The sequence below is a fragment of the Panthera pardus genome, unplaced genomic scaffold (assembly GCF_024362965.1).
Source record: "Panthera pardus isolate Hobbes unplaced genomic scaffold, ASM2436296v1 HiC_scaffold_17, whole genome shotgun sequence".
Classification (NCBI taxonomy): domain Eukaryota; kingdom Metazoa; phylum Chordata; class Mammalia; order Carnivora; family Felidae; genus Panthera; species Panthera pardus.
This window is the reverse complement of record NW_026526732.1, coordinates 140,129,311-140,143,204: the sequence shown is the minus strand read 5'-3', so window position 1 is coordinate 140,143,204 and position 13,894 is coordinate 140,129,311.

Sequence of the window (13,894 nt, the reverse complement as noted above, 5' to 3'; positions counted from 1 at the left end):
GTAGCACACACTCAGGGCCCCAAACACATTTGTCAGGCCCTCAAGCCCCACGCCAAAGGCCACAACCGGGCCTGCAGACACTGACATAACCCAGCCGGTGGGGGGTTTTCTCCTTGGCCACCAGCATCCATCGTCCAGCCAGAGCCCCAGAGCCTCCCCTAGTCCTACGATGGGGGAGGGGAAGAGGGCACTAGAGGTCTTCCCAGGCCTGGCCCAGAATGGGATGCACCTGCCTGATTGTGTCCCTGCAGTCCCCAGGGTCCCCAGGAGTCCGAGATGGAAGGAAGACAAGGGAATGAAGAAGTGTTTTCCCCAGAGCAGGGGACTCAAAGATTTGGAAGAGCAGGCCAAAGAAAGGTTCATTGGAATCTTGACAAAACCTATGAATACACCAGAACCCATGGGATCCCCTAAGTTTTGTGAGGCCTGCCAGACTCCCCAGCATGGGGCCGCCAGGGACCATTTCCTTATCTGGTAGGACCCCAGGAATCTGACACCTGCCAGGCTAACCTTCCCCCCAACCCCAGCCACACCACATCCCTTTGAGCATCCCTGGCCCACTGCTTCAAGCCAGGCCTCCCTTCTTGGTTGCCAGGCCCTGGGGGGTCTGCACCCCCTACCTACCCAACCTGATCTTTGACAGCTCAGCCAGTCTCCTCAGACATTCCAAGTCCTCATCTGTGTCTGTCTCAACCCCGAAGACCCAGCCTCCCATATGTGGAAAGCTCTCCCTTCTATGTGTCCAAATTCTGTTCATCCTTCAAGTTCTGTCCTCCAGAGCCAGGGATCCACAGTCTGAGAACTCCTTAGAAGTCATCCAGGGATGTGCATTGGAGGGCCCCTCTTTCTACCCAGGACAGAAGCCCCCTGGCCCTGGTGGCTCCACCCGCGTTTCTCTTCTGCCCCTAAATGCTGCACATCCAGCTGACGCTCTCCCCTTGGTGCTGGATCTCACACTGTCTCAGATCAGTCCCAGTTGTTTCCTGGGATATGTTTGCCTCTCCCCCTAGACTGGAAGCTTCCAGAGGACAGAGACTGCCACTTGTACCTCCCTATGCCTGGTCCAGAGCTCAGGCAATGCTGAACAGTAGCTGGAATCCAAGGGGTTGTCCTTGATGGGACGTGGTTTATCTCCCCCACCCCATTATCCCAACACTGTGATTCCCCCCTCACACACACGCACACGCTCCAAAGGGATCTTGTCAAAATCCAGGACCTGCCATCCTCTCAGATCAATTGTCTCCCAGGACAGAGGCACTTTCTCAGCACCCTCTGGTCTCATCTCCTTCTGAGCACCACCTGCCTCAAAACTCATCAAAGGCCCTTTGTGGCTAACTGAATAAAACCCAATCTCATCACCCTGGCCTTGAGGTCACGCTGAGTCTGGCGCTTTCCCCCCATTTTCGTGCTCATCTTCCACCACTAACCTACACATGCTCTATTCTCCAGCCAAAGAGACCACCTGGCTTTCTCCCAAGGATGTTATTTGCCAACCTCCATGCCTTTATCCATGCCGTGCAGTCTATCTGGGATGTCTTCCTAAGCATCTGCACCTGCAAAACCTCCTCCTCCTTCAAGAGCCAGTACAAACGCCACAAAGCCTTCCCCACTGTGCCCACCTACACTCAACCTGGCCCCTGTTATGGAGGACCTTGCCTTTCCTTCCCGTATGGTATTTATTGCCTACCATCTTCTATCCCAGTGACTCACCCCCTATCCTACCACCTGTAACTACAGACGAGGTCTCTCCCTGAACACGCTTCCTTCAAGAGCTCATTTTTCAGAATGTCTACAGAAGTGACCCTGGTTGCTGGGAGTGTCTCAGGAACAAATGGCAAGGACCCGGGGTGCACACTCGCATGCTAATCCTTCCTCCCCGGCAGACATCATTAATCAAACGTATCACTCTTTCCCGTAGTGCTGAGCCAAGGCTCTAGGATCCTTCCCAGTCTAGCGCCCCATTCAGCCATTCTCAATCGATCTTGAAATGAGAATCCCCAAGCCCTTTAATGGAGGGTGGGGGGGGGGGTTCCCCTCAAATCTGACACTAAGTTTCACTTAGCGTCCTATACAATACTACTTTTTAAAAATCAAGTCATCTTGAAACTACAACTCTTTGCACTGTTCCAAGTTGGCCTCTCGCTGTGAATGTACACACTTAGGTTTAACACAGCTGTAATCAGTGTGGAACACTGCTTCTGTTCTGCTCTTGTCACGAAGATTCCTGCGTACACATTTCCGTGCAGTGAGAAAAGCACGTTCTTATCACTTTCGATGGCTGTATGCATTGAGTGTGCTACCGTCCTCATTGCTGGGATTACTTAGCCCCATTAATTTGGGCTCATTCCAATTTCTCATCACTATCAATAGCACTTGGGCTCAGAATCAAATAATTATCCAGAAGAAGAGAGTAGTGAGCTCATTATCAGAGTCATTTAAGCAGAAGCTAAAGGGTATTTTTTTTTTTTTTTTGAGAGACAGCACAAGTCTAGAAGGGGCAGAGAGAGAGAGACGGACAGAGGATCCAAAGCCAGCTCCATGCTGAAAGCAGCAAGCCCAATGCAACATGGGGTTCAAACTCACGAACCATGAGATCGTGACCTGAGCCAAAGCTGGATGCTCAACCGACTGAGCCACCCAGGTGCCCCTAAAAGGTACCTTTTAAGACGTAGTGGTTCAGGAGTCTCTTGCAACTGGTGGAAGATTGGGCCAGGGATCTCAGTCTCTCTCTGTATTCGATCCCCTGAAATAAGCCCACATAGCTAAATGACCTCACTGCAGCCCTGGGCACAGGTGCTCTATAAGACTTTGGCATCCTGGGTGGCTCAGTCTGTTAAGCGTCCGACTTCTACTCAGGTCATGATCTCACGGTCCCTGAGTTTGAGCCCCGCGTCAGGCTCTGTGCTGACAGCTTGGAGCCTGGAGCCTGCTTCAGATTCTGTGTCTCCCTCTCTCTGCCCCTCCCCTACTCACGCTGTCTGTCTCTCTCAAAAATAAATAAACATTAAAAACAAATTTTTTAAAGGCTTTGGCAGCCTGTCTAATGAAGTTTACTTACAGCTTCAGCTGCTATATTGGTTTTTCCTTAAATTTTGTATCTATTTTATTCTTTCTTTTTTAAATCTGTTTTATTCTTATGTCGGGAGTTTAATCAAAACTACTGGGGACAAAACAAAAAAACAAATAAAATCTACTGGGGACATACCGGTCCAATTTTTTTTCAAGTTCAAGAATTTATGCATTGTAATGTTTTTATTTATTTTTGAGACAGAGAGAGAGTATGAGCAGGGGAGGGGCAGAGAGAGAGGGAGACACAGAATCTGAAGCAGGCTCCAGGCTCTGAGCTGTCAGCACAGAGCCCGACGCGGGGCTCGAACCCACGGACTGTGAGATCATGATCTGAGCCGAAGTCGGACGCTTAACCGACTGAGCCACCCAGGCACCCCAAGAATTTATGCATTGTGAAAAAAATTTATTTTGATGTAATTTTCTACCTAGAGAAAAGTGGCAAACGTAGTACAGAGTGCTCCCATATTCCTTTTATGCAGAATCCCCTGATGTTACCATCTGACATCATGCCATATTGCAGTGATCAAATCCAGGAAATTTACCCTGAAAACCAACCTGTGAACATTATGCTAATTTCACCAACATTCCCACTAAGGCCCGTTTTCTGATTCAGGATTCGATCTAGGTCCCCACTCTGTGTTCTGTTTCCATGTCTTAGTCTCCTTCAGTCTGTGAGAGTTCCTCAGTTTTTGTCTTTTGTGACCTTGCCACATGTCAAGAGCGCTGATCAACCATTTTGTGGAATGGCCCTCAGTGGAGGCTATTCTGATGTTTTCTCATGAGGCGATTGAGGGCATGCATTTTGGGGCAGCAAGCACTGAGGAGATACCCCCTTGTCGGTGCATGATATGAGACCTACATGCTGTGGACGTGGCTCATACTGGGGATTTGACCTTAATAACTTGTTTCAGGCGAGGTCTACCAGATTTCTCTACTGTACAGTCACTACCTTTCCCTTGATAATTAGTGAGTATCTTCCGGGAGATACTTTGAGACTATGTAATACTGTTTGTCATCGGTATTCAGCCCGCTAGTTTCACATGTTACCGATTCTTGCCTGTAACTATCCATCCTGATGGTGTTTGCCTGGTGGGGCTTTTCTGTATCCATTTACTCCTTCCCATTTATTATTTAGAGTTCTACTGTAAGCAAGAGCTGGGTTCAAGGTTTTAAACTGGACACTTCCTTACCTGCCAAAATATCCCCTCACTGAAGGTGTGCTGGGCTGGGCATTTTATATTTGGATGATTGGGCCACCCTCATGACAATCCCTTAAGATAGGTTACCTTATCCCCATTCTACACAGGAGTCCATTTCATCCATCTGTGTCTCAAACAACTAGAATTGAGCTCCGTGTATACAAGTGGAGAAATAGACTGATGGTTTTTTCCTCTGGTCTATTGATTAACATACCTTTGCTCCCAGACCACAGCTTGTCTGTCTGGCTTAGGTGGAAAGGGCGGGGGGCATTGGAGGGGGGCTGGGCATTTCACACTGCACCCCAGCTGCAGGAAGGGGAAGGATGGGGCAGAGCTTCGGGGTCAGATGGAATCCAGACACCACTAGGACCTTTTGGCTTCTTCTCATCCCTGCCTTGCTTCTGTCCCCCACCGCCCCCTCTCACTACGTGCTGGCTTTCTCCACATTACTGACCACAGACAGCTGACTTTCACGCTTCCAGAGAAAGAACGAAACCAGAGTTCCCTGATGAATGCCTTGAATTCCTGACCCACTCCTGGACCAGCCATCTGTGGCCAGCAGCAGGGCCCAAGGCAACCTGGAGGCTCCCTCGGGAAGCATTCTGAAGAGTGTAGACAGGCAAAGTCCCCAGAGGAGGTATGGGATGTTTCTGGGCAAATCTCAGAGATGTCCATGCACGTGTATTTCTGATGACATGTGGACCCTACCGCTAACTCTTCCTCACCTCTCTTTGCACAAGTTACGGAGTGTGATGGTGACATGTGACATGCAATTATCTCTAGAAGACCAATCTCCACCACTTGTTGACCCTTTGACCCCCACCATCACTCACCCTTTCTGAGCCTGAATTTCCCTGACCGTAAAATGGGGATAATATCATCCCCACAGGGTTGCTACAGTAATCCAAAAAGGTCACAACTGTGAGAGTGCTGGTGGGGGGGGATGGGCAAGCCCCCTATAACCGTCAGCTGAGTCCAAATCGCCCTTTTTAATGGGGCAGGGGCTGGAGGCAGGGGCTAAAGAGGAAAAGGGACTTTGGGGAGTGCCCAGAATGTTCTCTTTCTTGACCTGAGTTCCAGTTCCAAGGTCTGTTGAAGTCAGGGAGCTGTATACTCACGATATGTACACCTTTCTGGATGCGTATTGAGCTTTGATTCACGTTTCATAAAGTCACGTCTCAAACAGAAGGAAGAGGAGAAAGAGAAAGGAGAGAAGAAAGGAGACCGAACGCCTGCCCTTGGAAAACCCCCAAAATGAAGGAGGGAGGCTGTCCCTGCTCAGGGAGTTCCCACCTGATGGGGACAAGGCAGGTTCCCTGCGACAACACTGTCCCCGGTACCAGAGAAATAGAGATGCCATCAGGGACAATATGGAGCGCGTCTTCTTGCACAGCTATGGACTGACTGTAACATACGTATTTTTTTCACTACACAGAAGTTTACTGTGAAAGTAAATTAAACGTACAAACACGCACCATGGCTAACGGTGGCAAAAGCCGTGTGTGATAGCTTAGGGCAAGTTTTAACGGAGATGAATTTAGAAAAGACGATGTCATGATCGAATTTTGCCGAAACCTAGATGATGGGAAAATATCAAATTGCATCAATCACTTAATAGAAGTTTTCAAAGCCTGCACTATTGGAGAAAAGGGGGCTTATGATCTCAATGCCAGCATGAAGACAGACGCTAGCAGCACTGTGCTAAATGACAGGAAGAATTGAGTATTTATAGAAGGCTGGTGCTGTGGACATTGACTAACACGTGACCTTAGTTACTGGTGGAATGAACGCCCTTAGCTAGAAGCGATAGAGAAAAATGTGCCATCATCATCATGGTATTAAAAAAATTAAGTGCAGGAGTCAAAAACCAAGGAGCTCTGTGATAAAGTAACCCTAAAACTAAGGGCCACTCAAAAGACGATTCCCTCAGGGGAAATTAGGGCACTGAGTATGTAAACATGTGGGCTGCACAACACTAAATACCAGCCAAATTCATTCATAATACTAGTTACACAAGATCAGCACGGTCTTTTGTGATGCATTATTGTTTGTAACAATTGAAGCACACTCCTTACCATGCATGACTCCAACTATATAACAAATGTATCTATTTTTTAAATTTTAATGTTTATTTATTTTTGAGAGAGAGAGAGAGAGACAGAGTGGGAGCAGGGAGGAGAAGAGAGGGAGGGAGACACAGAATCCGAAGCAGGCTCCGGGCTCCAAGCCGTCTGCACGGAACTTGACACGGGCCTCAAACCCATGAACCTTGAGATCATGACCTGAGCAGAAGTCGGATGTTTAACCAACTGAGTCACCCAGGTGGCCCTATAGCAAATATTTTTATTCTGAGATACAGGATATGTTTATGAATTATAAGACCTATATATACAATGAAAGTCACACCTCCCTCGTCAATCAAATATATATATGTGTGTGTGTGTGTGTGTGTGTGTGTGTGTCTCGATCTCTCTCTTTTTTTTTTTTTTTTCTTTTTTTTTGAGAGAAAGAGACAGAGAGAGAACAAGCAGGGGAGAGGCAGAGGAGACAGGGAGAGTCCCCAGCAGGCTCAACACAGTGCAAAGAGCCCAACTTGGGGCCTCAAACTCATGAACAGTGAGATCATGACCTGAGCCACCCAGGCACTGTGTGTGTGTGTGTGTGTGTGTGTGTGTGTCTTTTAAATGTGATGACCTTATTCAGATTTCAGTCCCTTTTCTAAATTGACCATGTCAGATTTTCAAACTCTTTATAATAATGCCATTCTAGTATGATAAAATACATTTTTTTCAAAAATTCAGACATGTAGTAACATTTAATGAATATGACCATGAAAAATATTTGTAAGGGGGTGCCAAATGACTTAGCACTTTTTTCCAGTCTTGTAGTGAGAAAAAGGGGTGGAGGGTGCACCTGGGTGGCTCAGTTGTTTAAGTGTCAGACTCTTGATTTAGGCTCAAGTCATGATCTCACCATTTGTGAGTTCCAGGCCCGAGCTGGGCTCTGCACACTGACTGCAGAGAGCCTGCTTGGGATTCTCCCTCTTCCTCCCTCTCTGTCCCTCCCCCACTTGTGCTCTCTCTCAAAATAAATAAACTTACAAATAAATAAATAAATAAATAAAAATACAAAAAGGGGCAGGGCACCTGGGTGGCTCAGTCGATTGTGCATCCGACTCTTGGTTTTCTGCTCAGGTCATGATCTCATGGTTCCTGAGTTCAAGCCCTGCCTCAGGTTCTGAACTGACAGTGCAGAGCCTGCTTGGGATTCTCTTGCTCTCTCTGCCCGTCCCCTGTGTAAGCACGTGTGCATGCACTCTCTCTCCCTCTTTCTCAAAGTAAACTTTAAAAAATACACACAAATTCATGGGGCGCCTGGGTGGCTCAACTGGTTAAGCATCCGACTTCAACTCTGGTCATGATCTTGCAAGTTGTGGGTTCAAGCCCCATGCCAGGCTCTGTGCTGACAGCTCAGAGCCTGGAGCCTGCTTTGGATTCTGTGTCTCCCTCTCTCTCTGCCCCTCCCCTGCTTGTGCTCTGTCTCTGTCTCTCTCTCAAAAATAAACATTTAAAAATATTTTTAACCCAAATTTATGACCCGTTGTATATACACCACATCTTCTTTATCCATTCATCCATTGATGGACCTTTGGGCTCTTCCCATACTTTGGCTATTGTTGATAGCGCTGCTATAAACATTGGGGTGCATGTGCCCCTTCGAAACAGCACACCTGTGTCCCTCGGATAAATACCTTGTAGTGCAATTGCTGGGTCATAGGGTAGTTCTATTTTTAATTTTTTGAGGAACCTCCGTACTGTTTTCCAGTCTCCATTCCCACCAACAGTGCAAAAGGGTTCCTCTTTCTCTGTACCCTCGCCAACATCTGCCATTATCTGAGTTGTTAATTTGAGCCATTCTGACTGGTGGGAGGTGGTATCTCATTGTGGTTTTGGTTTGTATTTCCCTGATGATGAGTGATGTGGAGCATTTTTTTATGTGTCCGTTGGCCATCTGGGTGTCTTCTTTGGAAAAGTGTCTGTCTATTCAAGTCTTTTGCCCATTTCTTCACTAGATTATTTGGGGTTTTGGATACTACCCTTTATCTGATATATCGTTTGCAAATATCTTCTCCCATTCCATCGGTTGTCTTTTAGTTTTGCTGATTGTTTCCTTCGCTGTGCAGAAAGTTTTTATTTTGATGAGGTCCCAATAGTTCATTTTTGCTTTTGTTTCCCTTGCCTCTGGAGATATGTCAAATAAGACGTTGCTGTGGCCGAGGTCAAAGAGGTTGTTGCCTGTTTTCTCCTCAAGGATTTTGATGGCTTCCTGCCTTACAGTTAGGTCTTTCATCCATTTTGAGTTTATTGTTGTGTATGGTGTAAGAAAGTGGTCCAGGTTCATTCTTCTGCATGTCGCTGTCCAGTTTTCCCAACACCATTTGCTGAAGAGACTCTTTTTTCCCATTGGACAATCTTTCCTGCTTTGTCAAAGATTAGTTGGCCATACGTTTGCGTGTCCATTTCTGGGTTCTCTATTCTGTTCCATTGATCTGAGTGTCTGTTCTTGTGCCAGTACCATACTGTCTTGATGATTACAGCTTTGTAATACAGCTTGAAGTCCGGGATTGTGATGCCTCCTGCTTTGGTTTTCTTTTTCAAGATTGCTGTAGCTATTCGGGGTCTTTTCTGGTTCCATACAAATTTTAGGATTATTTGTTCTAGCTCTGTGAAGAACGCGGGTGTTATTTTGATAGGGATTGCATTGAATGTGTAGACTGTTTTGTGTAATATAGACATTTTAACAATATTTGTTCCTCCAATCCACGGGCATGGAACGTTTTTCAATTTTTTTGTGTCTTCAATTTCTTTCATACGCTTTCTATAGTTTTCAGTGTATGGATTTTTTTTACCTCTTTGGTTAGGTTTATTCTTAGGTATTTTATGGGTTTTGGTACAACTGTAAATGGGATCTATTCCTTGATTTCTCTTTCTGCTGCTTCATTATTGGTATATAGAAATGCAACCGATTTCTATATATTGATTTTGTATCCCGCGGCTTTGCTGAATTCACATATCAGTTCTAGCAGTTTTTTGGTGGAGTCTTTTGAGTTTTCCACATAGAGTATCATATTGTCCACAAAGAGTGAAAGTTTGACTTCCTCCTGGCTGATTTGGATGCCTTTTATTTCATTGTGTTGTCTGATTGCTGAGGCTAGGACTTCCAACACTATGTTGAACAACAGTGGTGAGAGTGGACATCCCTGTCGTGTTCCTGATCTTAGGGGGAAAGCTCTCAGTTTTTCCCCATTGAGGGTGTTATTAGCCTTGGGTCTTTCGTATATGATGGCCTTTGTGACAAAGACACCACAACTCTAACAACTGTAAACTTAGTGTTAAAAGGCTCTGGCAGACAGCTCTATGCTGCTAGGTTTTTAGCTTGTAAATAACACAAGTCCATCAGCAGTTTTAAAATGCCATAGAAAACACGGAAACAAAATAAATAACCAAGAACATCTATCTAAAATGAAACTGTGTAACCAACACATCTAAAATGCGAAAAATAATTAGAACTGACTGGGGGAAACATCCCTCCGATAAAAATTTTAATTCCTTGACTTGTTTTTTTTTTCTTGTTTTTAAATGACAAACTTTTAAATTTATATGAGGATAAAAAGAGCTTCACAAGTGGACAGTTTAAAAAATCCCTAGTAGATGGAGTATCTGCCTGGCTCAGTTGGTGGAGCAGGTGACTCTTGAGCTCGGGGTCATGAGTTTGAGCCCCATGTTGGGTGTAGAAATTACTTAAATAAATAAGGCTTAAAAAAATAAAATCTTTAAAAAAAAGAACTATGTTTTACACCATAATCTTATACATGCATCCATATGATACATAATTAACACAAAAGCCTCACTGTCCCCTACAAAATTCCAATCCATAGTATATGTGCGCACCCTAATTTTTCTCTTTCATTTCCGCATAAAGCACTGGTTCCAATCAAATTTGATTTCAAATGGGTTGTGAACTGCAATTTGAAAAACACTGATGTAGACGTCATTGAGGCCACGTAAGCGCACGTGCACACACACAGTGTTGCACACTCAGCCGTCATTTCACACATAAGTGATTCATCACAAGGTTTTGAAAAATATTTTCTAATTTTTATTGATTTTTAAGAGAGAGAGAGAGAGAGAGGCAGAGCATGAAGGAAGGAGGAGTAGAGAGAGGGGGAGACACAGAATCCGAAGCAGGCTCCAGGCTCTGAGCTGTCAGCACCGAGCCCGACATGGGGCTTGAACCCACGAAACGTGAGATCATGACCTGAGCCGAAGTCAAACGCTTAACCGACTGAGCCATGCAGGCACCTCTCATCACAGGTTTTGGGAGAGCAGGGTGGTGTCTCCTCCTTCCTGGGTGTCCCGTGGTGGAGTCAAAGAGGATGCTCGATGCGTGTTTGCTCATTAGGAGCAGGGTGAGGGCTAGGAGAGAAGAGGGGCACAGCCCAGCACATTTGGAGGTGCAGGAACCTGACGAAGACCACCATGCCTCTTGCTTTGGTTTCACCCCCTTTCCCTGGGCCAATGGAATGGAGACACCCCGCAAGCAGTAAGTGCCAAATCTCCCACGTCTCAGGGTTAAGAAAAGGCTGAGGGATCGCTTGTGGGAGTGAGGGTAGTACCTGCTCCTGGGACTAGTTCCCGGGATTTGAGGATTCAGCGCCCAAGGAGACTGCTTTATGTACCTTCTGTCTGGACATGGCTTTGCAGGTGTTCTGGGCTTTCCAGTGGGAGTCTCCTGTCTCTGGCTAGGAAAGCTTTCAAAAGTAGGGGCTAAGCTTTTGCTGTGAGACTGGGGCTCCCTGAGGGCAGGCCTGTGTCTCCCCTCTCAGACTCTAGGTTCCCTGAGGCAGGGCTGTGTCTCCACACGGATTAGGGCTCCCCGAGGGCAGGGCTGTGTCTCCCCCCTCAGACTGGGATCCCTGAGGAAAGGCGCTCTGTCCTGCCCCTCTGACTGGGGCATGTGAATGGGGGGCAATGTGGGCTAAGTCAAGGTCTATTTAGGGTTACTGGGGCAGGGGTGGGGGGGCAGGGGAATAGAAGAGACCTTGAAAAGGCTGCAGATTAGCTGAGTGTGAGACCCTTGGATCCAGCAGCCTTGGTGAGCTTAGGAGCCTAGTGTGAGACTGTGCTCGTACGAGGCAGCACTGAGGCTGCAGGTGCCCTTGTGTGGGACGCCTGGGGAAGAGCAAGGAGCTAACTTCAGCTGAAAGATAACTTCAGAGCCTCCCACTCTGGCTTCAGCTTCCCTCTTCCCTACATGTCACAAGTGCAATCGTAGAAGATCTCCTAAACCTGGCTCACGTTGTGTGCAGACCCCCTCATGCCAAAGGCCTTTCGAACCACTGTCCAGGAGCCCCTGACTGGCTCAGTCACAGAGCGTGGGACTCTGTATCTTAGGGTCATGAGGTCAAGCCCCACGTTGGGGATGGAGATGACTTAAAAAAATGCTGCCCATCCCATTCATTAGTGGGTGGTGAAGTCAGACGGGTAGATCCTGATGAGGGTTCTTTTTGGAATGCAACTGACCAGTCAGTTCTGTAGCATAGTGCAGCTATGTGGGGCTTTATGCGTGTGTGTGTGTGTGTGTGCGCGCGCGTGCTTGTGCATCCTGGCTCGTGAGGCAAAATGCTGAAAGGACCCACACTCACACTGTCCGGGTGCACACGCACAAACATACCTCCCGGGGAGGCATGCGCTTGCGCGGAGGTGCTCACATCCAGCCTCGGGCTGCACGCGAGCCCCTGCTTCCCACAGAGGCAGCTGCGTTTCCATGTGCACAGACCCACCTCCCTCCGAACAGGGCAGGAAGGAAGAGCTCCCTGTTATCCTCCTCCTGGCCATTCACCACCCCCACCCCACGCCTCCCTTCCTTCCCCCCACTTCCTCTCTTCCTCCATACCATCCTGCCCTTTCCTCTTCCGCCCCTCCCTCCCTGCCCGCCCCCCCTCCCCACTGGGGCCATCCCCCCTCAGCTCTTGCTGAACAACAGCCGGGCAGCCCAAGACCACCTCTCAGCCCAGCTGAGATCCAGGAAAGGTCCTATATGTGACTGTATTCCCCAAGGCAGAAATGAGGACAAGTGGCCTGACTTGAACACAGACGTTTGACATCGGGCCAGTCCCAACTGCCCTGTTCGTGCGGTCACCCTGTGGGTGTGCACGGCCTCGGTTTCTCCCCCCAGAGAGAGTGGCCCATCTTGGCAGTGGGGCTGGGAACTTCCAGAGTCTCCCTCTGGTTCTTGACTGGTCTCCATCTTTAAGCTTCCAGGCCCGTCCAGAGGGGTTTAGGAACCCATGCTCCTGTGCCCCTGTCCTCCTGAGACCCTGCGGGGAGGGAGCAGTGGGGAGCTGAGCAGGTAAGACAGGCTTCAAGGAGGGGTTGTTTGGACCCTGCTAGACTTAGCCACACATGGGTCTCCTTGCGTGAGTGAGAGGAGAGTGCTTGGGTTTGGGGATTAGGTGGCAGGGAATGGGGGAGTCGTATGTCACAGGCTTGGGCATATCAAAAGCGAGGGAATCTTTTTTTTTTTTTTTTTTTAATTTTTAAATGTTTATTTTTGAGAGAGACAGAGAGAGCATGCACGCATGGGAATGGCAGAGAGAGGAGACTGAGGATCCGAAACAGGATCCATGCTGTCAGCACAGAGCCCCATGTGGGGCTCGAACTCACGGAACCACAAAATCATGACCTGAGCCAAAGTGGAACGCTCAACCGACTGAGTCACCCAGGTGCCCCGAAAGGCCAGGGAATCTAATCAGAGAATAAGGAATGAGAACTGGAGACCGTTCCAAAAGTTCCAAACCAAACACTGATAATGGATCCAGGAAGTTCCATGTCTGGAGCTGGGACTGTGGTCCCTGCCCAGATCCCGGTCAATCTAATTCAGCTTCTGGAGAGGCCGGTCTGTGAGTGACAGTGCACAGCCTGCTAGGGCTTTCCCTCTAGTCGGGGCTCCTTGTGTGGACCATCTGGGCAAGGCGGGGGTTGGGACCCAGGACAGGGAACTGGGGACAGGAAACCTCGGTAAGGACCTCCTTCAGCGGGTGTGGACACCTTTCCCCAACACTTTGACAGCTGGAGTCTTGGCTTCCCAGGACCACTACACGGGGAAACCAAGACCTGGAGCAGGAAGGGGGACCCAAAGCCCCAGGGATTCCTCATGCACTTCATGATGGGGGGAGAGGAAGGATCCAGAAGCCTTTGATACTCCCCAAAACTACTTCTATTGCTTTTTTGACTGACCATCCCCTTTTCCAGGTTCTGAGGAGGTCTGGTAAGGGTCTGGCTGAACTTCCCCTAAATCCTCCTCATTCTTCATGGTCTGCCTTCTTCAGCAAGCTTTCCTCCATCACTGGCTATTGCTGTGACACCCATAACAGAGCTAAGCTTGGCTCTATGCCAAGCACCCATTGAGGGATTTATGTGCGTTTTCCCACCTAACACACAACACTGTAAGTGTTATTAATTTCCCTTAATAGATGAGGACACAGGTTCAGAGAGGGAGAGTGATCTGCCCAAGCTCACGCAGCTATCAAATGGCAGAGGCACACATCCCACATACTCCTGTTT